We start from the raw sequence: 11345 nt of genomic DNA, 5'->3' as shown, positions 1-11345 counted from the left end.
AGTATCCAACAAAAAGGTCATCCCAATGTCATTAAAGAATAAAAGTAGAAGGAACATTACAAACAAGAGAAAAATGGAAAAGACCTGCAAAAGCCATTTTAAAAAACTTCTTTCTCCATCAAGAATATGGATGCTCAATATTTAGTTGTGTCATTCCCTCAGATTGTTAGAGAAGTGGTAGAGATGCCATTAAAACAAAGAAATCAAAACAAGCATCAGGATTGAAATAGTTATACAAGGAGGAAATCTATGCTTGAGTAGATACGATTGTGGAGGTATTGAGTAACTTATATAAAAGCTATCCAGAGGAGGGGAAAACAAAAAAAAAAGGCATAAAAATGCTGGACTCTTCTTATTTCCAGAAAAAGTACCAAAAGTATATCAATAAATATGAAAATTTAAGTCTACTCTTATCTATTAAAAAGTTTTATGAAAATCATATAGATAATATAGTGTATATATACACACCTATCAAGAACATTGGAGATGAGAGTTTTGTCAGGAAGAAGTAGACTTTCATAATATATATTAAAAAACAGACCACATATCTATCATCTCACAAATGACTGAAATATAGATCAACTATGCTTATTTGCTGATTACAATATATATATATATACACATATATATATATATGATTCAGTAAGCCAAAATTCTGCCTTACAACTCCTGAATACTATTCTATATCTCATCCATAAATTGAAACCATTCCACATTTTTTATAAAATATAACAGAGTTTTTAAGAGATACTTTATTTTCCCAATTATATTTAATAACTCTCTCCCTTCCACATCTCAGAGATGGTAAACAATTTGATCTGGATTATGCATGTATTCTCAAACCAAACATACTTCTGTATTGGTCATTGTTGTAATATTATACTCATATACAATCCAAACCCAAAATAGAACCATAAATAAACTAATGTGAAAAACAGTATGCTTTGATCTAACAGATTTTTAAAAATCTAAATACAACATAAAGTAAATGACACAAGAAAACTTCCCAGAAAGTCAAGGAACTTGGATTTAAGCAGGTAAACAGAAGCAGAGGACACCATATGGAAGTAAACTAGGACCAAAGTAGTGTAAGCAAACCTAATTACAGTGACAAAGTGCTGACTTAAAGAGTAAAGGGATGAAAATCAATATAAAAGAAATAAATGGTGGAAAACATAAGGCTAATAAAGTTTAACCCTAAAACTGAATGGATCAAACAGGCCAATTAAACAAGACTAACAGAATGGATAATAAAACAAAAGCCAACAATTTGCTATATACAAGTGTTCTTGGTCAGGCTTGTGTTAAAGAAAAAATAATGCTAATAATGTCCTCTGTGATTTAGGCTCAAGTGTGCTAGAAACAATTTTATTTAATATGTATCCAAGGAGTTTCAGGTAATATTTAAAGGAATATTGAAAGATGAAACATAATATGTTCCAATAAATTTTGGAATTAACGTCATAGCCACCCTTCAATTCTTTCTTAGAAAACTTCTACTTATAAATTTCTTCCTGGAATTAGTATCTTAACCTTGAATTTCAAAAGATAAAGCACTTTCCTGAAGTGGGTCATGGTATCAGTTACTTTAGGGGATAAGGAAGTGATGATCCCAGATAGACAAAAGTTAAATTGTTTGGTTATCACCCTTACCCCATTTTAAATAACAACCCTAGTATTTGATATTTCTACTTTTCTCAAAGAAAAATTCTGGAAGGCATAGAGTTAAAGAGAAACTAAAAAGAAAAGTATTTAAATATGTTTCTAAACTTGATCTAGGCCAGTCCAATCTAGTGGTTCAGATTCAGGATTGTTGTAAACTAAGATAAAATATGTTTATCTTTCAGGTAAATACACATTACCAATAGTTAGGCAGAGACAATTTCACTTTCCAAGTAGTTAGAAAGCACAAAGCCTCTAACAAATTCCACTTGTTAGTTTCCCAAACCATTTTTAGAGGGGTTATGTGAATCTTCCTGAGAGTAATGAAACCTGTAATTAAAGGAGTCCCTGACTCACCTTCTCAGGATGTATGGAACTTTCTTGTTGAGCCCAGATGACTTTTGTATGAAATAAGGAAGGGCTGGAGAAGTTCAGCTAGAGCTATGTCAGAAAGAAAGCCAGATAAATTAGGCAAGTCTTCCTGGAGTCCAGATGGAAGAAACTGTTGAACTAGAGGACTCTTCTGCTTATTTAGGTGGCGTATACATAAACTAGATGTGGTAGTAGTCAGGGCAGAATGACAAAGATTTTGCTCATTAGGAACAAACTTCTTGCCTTGAGTTTAAGGAAAGGGGCTAACTGCCAGTCAGAAGAAGGATTAGGAAGAGAAATGGGCACTTTGATTGGCATGAGGAGTACCACTTTGTTCCTAGGACATCATGTGGTTCCAGGGACCACTTCAGTATTATGTCATAACCTCAATATTTGGAATCCAGGTGGATCTACTTTTCATTATGGATGCTAGCCTGATCATTCAGCTTAGTAAAGTGTGTATTGGGTATCAATGCCATAATCCATAGACATCTTATGCAAAGGAAATATTAACAAACTTCCTCCATTGATCTTGAAACCAAAGGGAAAAGCCTTTAATCATCTAGTTCTATTTCCTACAGACCTTAGACCACTCAACTAGACTCATGACTGCCACGAAGAAATCAATGTATATGAAAATCTCATCCCTCAAGGCACTCTCACAAGCAAGTCATGAAGTCACAGTGGAAGATTTCTTAGTACCGCTATCCATTGAGGTACCAGATTGATTTAGGTTCATCTATACAATTGCTTCTTCCAAAGCATGAAGTGTATTGGGCAAAACATGTCCTCATGAGTCATATCTTCATAAGCAAAAAACCATTGGGTTAGCAGAGGAGGGGGATAGTAGGGACTAAAAGATTCAGCCTTTGGTAGAGCCACAACCTAATCAAAATTAAACCAGCCATACTACCTACTATTGATGCCCACAGTGCTACCTTTATGCTGGAGTCAGTCCGAAGCCCCTTGAGAATGCCTATAATGCTATCCATTCTGCAATTTTCAAAGTTGCTATTGGTGGCCACAGCAAGTATATGCTATGCTGCCAAGCCTAAATATTCTGGATGAGGAAACCAAGGTATAACTTTTTGTAGTTATCATGATTTAGAGAACTTTAGAATGTTTAATGAAAAAATTAATTGAATAATTAAAACTTCAATAAGATAATGAATAAATAAAAGCATATACATCATTATCCTTCCTATATATTACTAGCTAAACCCAGAAGGAAGAGATAGAAAAAGAATTCCCTTTAAAATAACTATAAAATATGTAAAATATTGGGGAGTCTATCAAGCAAGGGAAATACATTAACCAAAGAAATATAACTCAAAGTACCAGATCTCAAGCTGCACTGTGAAGAAGTAATCATCAAAACTATTTGGTACTAGTTAAAGGATATAAAAGTTTATCAAACAAAAAGTAGTTATTAGTAGAATATGTAAAGTACATAAAATCCTGAAGTCATTTAACTTAGTAATATAGTCTTAAAGATGCTAGCCTATGGGTAAAGATTTAATATTTATCACAAATAATTGGTAAAGGTGGAAAGCTTTCTGACCAGAAACTAGGTTTAGATCAAAATCTAATGCTATTTACTAAAATAATCTCCAAATGGATACATAATATAAATATAATATGTCATACCGTAAACCAATTGCTGGAAAGAGTATGGTGATACTTTTTACAACTATGGATAAGGAAAGGGTTCCTGACAAATGAGGGATAAAAAGAATAATAAGAAAGGAAATGAAAGGTTAATTGCATAAAACTGCAAAGTACTGCACAAACAAAATCAATGGAGTTAAAATTAGACAGTTAAAGAGTTAACTAAAAAAATACAGAACAATTTTCTGAAAAAAGAATAGTATCTAAGCTATATATTTGTATATAGAAATGCAAGAGAACACTATCCATGCCCCAATAGGCAAATTAGCAAAGGATGTGAACAGTTAGGTCTCAAAATAAAAAAGGTAAGTTATCACGCATCTACTAAAAAGATGCTCCAAGTTGACCCTTAAGAGAAATACAAATTAAAACAATGGTTCACTTTAATCTCACACTCTTTAGATTGACAAAGATTACCTAAAGAAGAAAATAGCAACTGTTTCAAGGGTTAAGATATGACAAGCTCATTATAATACTGTGAAGTGTCCCAATCATTCTAGAATGGAATTTGAAGTTATGGTCCTGGAGTCAAAACTCAATTCTAGAAAACTATAATGATTAAGTTTGACCCTTTCACATCATTCCCAGTAAGAGTCAAGAAAATGTCCCTTCATTGTATTGATAGATTTCATGGATGTGTAATGTTTTGGCATTGTTGATGTATTGGTTGGTTTTGCTGAATTGCTTTTTTCTCTCTCTCTTTTAACATCTAAGGATAGATGGAGACAATTATATATAGAATTGAATGTGATGAACAAACAGAAAACAGTATCTGTAAAAATATAATAAAAAGAAGAGAAAGGAGAAAGGAAAACTGATTAATATTAAGAAAGAAAAGGATGGGATCGAGAAATGAATATGAGAATGGACTTTTCTTGGTCCAAAGGAGGTCCTGCTTCCTCAGAGAGCCCCTCAGGATTATTTTCTTCTCTTATTTCAGGTCCACATTGCATTATGCATTGTCAGTCTTCAATATTTGTTGAATTGCTCTTTATGAGCATTACCAGAAACTAGAGTGAATCAGCTATCATCATTTATATTTTATTGACTTTAATCAATCTATCCAAAGGATTCATTCAATATGTTACCTCAAATGGTCATTTATATTTTAAGTATCATTTAATTGCTGAAGGACAAGTATTCCTCTCTATCAAAAAATCCCATAGAATTAAGAAGGTAAGGAGAAAATTTAAAAGTGAGAATCATATAATATAAGGCTAACTGAAGTAAAGTTATTTTTTTCACAGAATCACTAAATTTCAGAGTTGGAAAAGACCTCAGCAGTCATCCAGACCAATCTATCTCTTTTAGGATTATTGGTCCAGGAATGAATTAAGCTTTTGGGGAAACTTCATACACTATGTTCCTCTGGAGAACATGATCTGGGCATTAACCTGGATAAAAACGATCATTTTGTAAGCAGATTTTTTCTGTACCTGGGAGCCTGTCCTGTCCTCTCACTAACTAGTGGTCCCTACACTGCCATTAGTTCTTCCCATTCTCTTCCCATCTACTTGCAGCTCAGATTGCTGCTGTCTTCTCTTAACCTTAATCCTTTTTACACCTCAAGAATCCCAGATGCACATTTTATGCTTTCTGGCACATATTATTTTAATTACTATTTACCTATCATTTCATACCATAACTTCTTTTTGGTATGCATTCCTATGTTGCCAACATTATTTTTTACCTCTAATAATCAACCCTCTGACATCTGTGTCATTGGAATGCATCTTTATAATTCATAGGAATAGGAATATATCTTCAAACTTTAAGAGGAGATGTCTAATGGTTACTAATAGAAGGTGTAGTCAATCATTTATTTCTTAGCATTTCTGGCGAGATTAGCTCTCATTGAAATATTGCTATTTGTAAGTCATCTTCTAGGCTACAGGCCAGGTATAATATTTCTGTCCTCCAGAATGTTCTAGTTGAAATATCATACAGCTCTGGCTGACACAAGCTAGGACTCTCAAGGACAATGCCTAGAAGAGTCTTTATTTCCTGAGCCTTCAGTGATGAAGATTTCCACCTTTGCCCAAACTAACTGAAAAGGTATCAAAACTCTTAACAGTTTAGAGAAGCAGTTACTAGTCTTGTGGCTCATTAATAGAGTGTATCAAATACTTAACATCATACAGCACAGTTCTGAGCTCAAAACAGGTTTATGGAAGACTTTAACATGCTGGACAATGTCCAGAGGAAAGCAAGAAGAAAGATGAAGGACATTGAATCCATGCCTTGTCAGAATAAAGAACCAGGGATGCTTAATCTAGAAAATGGCAAACTCAGATTGGAGGTGAGGTTAATAAACGGGTGAGCTGTTGTATGTTAGAGAGATAAGATTCACTTTATTTTTCCTCAGAGGGCAAAATCATTAAGAGATAGAAGCTGCATGGGGGAAATTTACTCAATGTCAGGAGAAAGCATCCATCATTTAGAGTTGTCAAAAAGTGGAATGGACCAACTTGGGGGTAAATGGAATCCTCACCTTTGAGAGTCTCTATGCAGAGACTACATGATCACTTTTTACATATGTTGTTGAAGGCATTACTATTCTAGCATGAATTATGTACTTTCTACCTATTTCTTGGCCTCAGTTAATAACAAAAGTACTATTTAGTAGCACAACTAACAGCTCAAGTCATTTAAATCTGGACCATAGAATTGGGGGAAAATGAGAGAAATAAAACATCTTGTTTGTCTGTGTTCCCTTGTTCAAATTAATGAATTTCTATTTAATTTCATGACTAAAATATAAAATAATCATCTTCCTTCATTGAACATAAAAATTAATATCAAGCAATGCCTGAACTTAAAAAAAGAGAATAAAAACTAAGGACAAGGAGTGTTTTCTCTCTTTTTTTATTTGACTGGTAATACTGTACATTACTCTTCTCCTTTATACAACTTATTTCAGTTTTATTTAAATAGTAAAAGTTCCATTTATAATTCCATTTTAACATTAGTTATAATAAGGTCTTATGTGATCTTGGTCTGCTTCTTTTATAGATTTTTAAGTTTCTTCTTTCTGGAACAGTCTGAAGTAAGCCTTCTGAAACTAAACCTTAATTTTCAGTGGTTTTTTATTCCTGTCAAAGCAGAATCTCCTTCTGAACTTTCCTCTGAAGCCAGACTTTTCTTCTTTTCTCCTGTAGCCAGTCTCCCTTCAAACTTAAAAAAAGAAAAAGAAAAAGAAATCTCTCTTCTTCTGACTTGCAGCAAATTTTCCTGCTGAGCTTTTGAGGTGAACTTACTGTCATATATCGTCATTCTAATCAACTTTCTCAGGCAGACACTGGGTGGATGATTTAGCTTTCCTATAGATAGTATCTAATTTATGGTCATCTGTTTCTCCTCTGTCGAACTGAGCATAGATATTGCATTAGGTACTTCCTGTGTATTTATCATCCAAATCATATGCACTCATCTTCATCTTTTCAGACAATACATTCATCTTCTCACTTTTTGCCTATGTTCTTAACATACAAATGAATGTGAGACTTGCCATTGCTTTTTAAGTGTGAATTTACAAAACTAACTCTAAATTAGAGAGTTTATTTCCTCTTAGCTTATGGACTTGTAATTAAGGAAAACTGCTACCTTTTATGACCACTGGTTCAAGCTGTAGATTCTGTTCTCTCAGAAAAATAGATTATGGTCATCTTCACTCAATTATTCATTTTTATTATAAGACAGAAAATTTAAGTTAATTATATTAATATGAACACAAAAAATTGAGAATGCTATATAAGTATAAACAAAAATAAATATTAAAAATGTATAAAGAGAGCAAGAGTTAAAGAAATAAAATAATGTTATTTTATTCATGAGTTAATAAATAGTTGATCTTGACTTCCTCTTTTCTTCTCTGATTTTAAAGAAACTTTTGATTCTTTCTCTCACTAGCTCTCTTTGAAGATAAAAATTCCCCAGACTTGTTCACAGTGTCTCCATTCTTAGAATCCCTATAATTTGATTCACGGTGGCAGATATCTGATATATCAGCCTTTCCTTTTGCTTAGCCCCGGAAGTGATACTCCAAAGATTATTTTGCCTTCCTTACTTCAAAACTCTTTTCTTCCATGAGTCTTGGCAGAAGTTGTAGGAAAGAGAAGATTTACAGAAATGCAATGCATCAGCAAAACAGCAGTATATCTTTTCTTTAATCAGGAGTAATTTTTTCATTTCAAAGGAAGGTTTTACCCTCTCTTATTAAGTATGTGTTCATAGTTTTTCCCATCGGAAGGGAGTGATTTTTTTCTTCAGATGGAAAGGCTACTCCCTCTCATTAGATAAAACATCTTGCATATTTTCTTTGCAGTCAAAAGGGGGATATTTTTTACTTCTTAAAAGAAAAGATTACCCCCTTTCACTTCATATTTGTGATACTTTGTATATACTATTTAATATAATAATGTTCCTTAAATATTAAGCTCTATTAATGTATTTTTTACCATTTTTGGATTCAATTTATTTTAGCAATGATTTTTTTTATTAACCAGCTTTACAGAAAACATCTTTTTCCCTAAATACATATACATGTGCATTATCCATGTCTATAAATTGTACATTATCAATGAATATTTATTTTAACACAAATAAGCAATTGTTTTTTATTGTTAATGCTATGATTGACATTGCTTGTTCTTTTTAGAATATCATATTCTGCTTTCATTATGCATTTTTCTCCTGCTCACATATTTTACCCTGTTCTCTCTTCTCTTAGATGATGTTCTCCTTGAAAAGACAATTTGTATCTCTTTTCCTACTTGTTGATCCAGAACTTAGCATGGAGACCTGCACAGAGAATCAAAAAACACTGGTTGGGTTGAATTGAATTGAATTCTCTTGATGAGGACAGCTTTTTATTTAAACTACCCAATTTCCCCTTGATGCACAAAAAGAGTAGGAGAGAGAAAATTATCCATAGTTGACATTCATCAATGCCTGTTGATGATGAGAATCTGGAGATAATATTGCTTGGACAGCATGAACCTGGGCAGCTGCTGGGTTAATTCTGCTCCTCCCCATGGGGAAGAATGGGTAGAAATTTCACATATATCAGTATCTCTTTGGCTAATCAAAATTTCAAGGATCACTGATAGCCATTTAAATATAAACAGAAGTAGCATTATATATAAAAACTGATAAAAATGAGATTTCCAGTGCTTCTTTTGCAGAAGAAAAAAAAATAGCTCCCCTTTGCAATCACAAAAGTATACTTAAAACAATTGTTTACAGAACATTCCCAAATGTATTTTGAAATCTCAGAGGTATGTGCCAATGTACAAAGCGATGCCTGAAAGTCTCCCTGACATTCAAAAACTATCTAATTGCCTTACATTTTGGCTTTTGGGGAAATCAAGTGTGACTTATTTTTACAGTAACCAAAGGTTATATTCAAAATCAACTCCATAAGTTTTGGCTTCTCAGAATTATGTCTCTTTAGAAATCAACAGGAGAGCTTAAGAATTTGCTATCTCAAAGGATTTAGTATGGTAAAAAAGAGCAATGACTGTGAACTCAGAAAACACGGTTTCAAATCTCATTTCTAACCTTTCCCTATATGACCTTGAGCAAGTCATTTTTACTACTTATTTCCTCATTGGTAAAATGAAAAGATTGATTTAGATGACCTTTACAATCCCTGTTATCTACAATAAACTATTCTGATAATATAGTCATTTGGTTTGTTTTTTTTAAATGCCAAACTGAATCTGGAGTTTGATCAGGATTTGGGGGCTTAGTGCCATTCTCTAATAGTTCTGAGTTATTGTCTTGCTCCTGCTCCTCTATCTTTTACAAACCCTGAAAATGAACTATTTCTACTAATCCAAACATCTCTTCCTATCCATACACTGTTGGGAATTAGTGACTCAATCTGAATTCAATAACTTCGTTTTCTACTAACCCCACTGGCATGGTGACTCTCTAGGTTGGACTGAAGCTTTATTCTCTAACCATTATTTTACTTAATCCTAGTTTTTACTCTAAATTTTTATGTGATGAATAGCTGCTCTTAATGATTAAGCATAATCTGAGCACTAACTTTTGCCTTACTGGTGTCAAACTGAATAGATCAACCAATAAGTATTTCACAAGGACTATTATATACCAGGCACTGAACTAGATAGACACTGATGATATATGAATGAATATGACAATGAATGAAACAATCACTGATCTCAGGGAGCTCACATTCTTATGAAGATTCAATCAGCATTGCTACCCTTTATTAAGAGACTACAATGGGCCAGGAAACACAAAGAAAGTTAATTTTTTAAAGCCCCTGTTCCCAAGAATCTCAAAATCTAATGGAGGGGGGTGGGTTATGGGAACCTAATGGGGAACTGGGCTGAAAAATGAATAAATAAAAACAATGTAGATATGTTGTTATATTATGAAAAGTTCAACTTTTCTGGGATGTTCTTGACAAAGATCCTGGAGTTGTTTGCCATTTCCTTCTCAAGCTCATTTTACAGATGAAGAAACTGAAGCAAACTGGGTCATATGACTTGCCCAGGGTACAAATAAATACAATTTGGTTAATACAATGTCATTTGAAAAGAAGGGGGCAAGTGGTTAAAGAATTTGGGGAAAGCTTCAATTAGACAGGGATACTTGAATTATTCCTTAAAGAAAGAAAGGAATTCTATAAGATGAAAGTGAGGATGAAGTGAAAGCACAGAAGAGAGTTGAAGCAAAGGCAGAGAGAATATATTGAGTATCATGGGTGAAGAAAAGAAAAGATTTTTTTTTTTTTTGCTGAATCAGAGTGTAGGAAGGGGGTAATGCGCAGTGAAGCTAGAAAGATATTTTGGAACCACATAGAGAAAGACTTTAAAAGCTGAGCTGAGATACTTAAATTTACTTCTTTGAGATAATAGGGAAAATATGTGTAAAAAATATTCATAGCCATGTTATTTCTGGTGGCATAAAACTGGAAAATGAGGAGGTGTCCATTGATTGGAGAATGGCTAAACAAATTGTGGTATCTGTGATGGAATTCTATATTGTTCAAAGGAATAATGAACTGGAGGAATTCCATGGGAACTGGAATGACCTCCAGAAACTGATGCAGAGTGAAAGGAGCAGAACCAGGAGAACATTGTATACAGAGACTGATACATTGTGGTACAATCAAATGTAATGGACTTCTCTACTGGCAGCAAGGCAATGATCCAGGACAATTCTGAGGGACTTATGAGAAAGAACACTATCAACATCCAGAGAAAGATCTGTGGGAGTAGAAATGCAAAAGAAAAACATATTATTGATCACATGATTCGATTGGGGATGTTGACTTTAAATGATCACTCTATTGCAAATATTAATAATATGAAAATAAGATTTTGAACAATGATACATGTAAAACCCACTGAATTGCTAGTTGGATCCAGGAGGGGGAGAAGGAGAAAGGGAAAGAAAGAACATGGATCATGAGATTACAGGAAATAATTAATTTAATTAATTAAATAAATAAATAAATGGAAATTGAGAAATTGCTTCATTGTGTCTCCATAGTTCTTAGTCTGGTGTATATAGTAGGTGCTTGATAAATGTTTATTTGTTGACTTATTTTAGATACTTTTGCTTCAAAAGGTAGTTACTGGAGTTTATTGAGTAGCTAAGGAACATGG

This window comes from Monodelphis domestica, chromosome 4 (assembly GCF_027887165.1).
Source record: "Monodelphis domestica isolate mMonDom1 chromosome 4, mMonDom1.pri, whole genome shotgun sequence".
NCBI lineage: Eukaryota > Metazoa > Chordata > Mammalia > Didelphimorphia > Didelphidae > Monodelphis > Monodelphis domestica.
The sequence above is the reverse complement of the archived record's forward strand: the minus strand, read 5'-3'. Positions refer to the sequence as shown.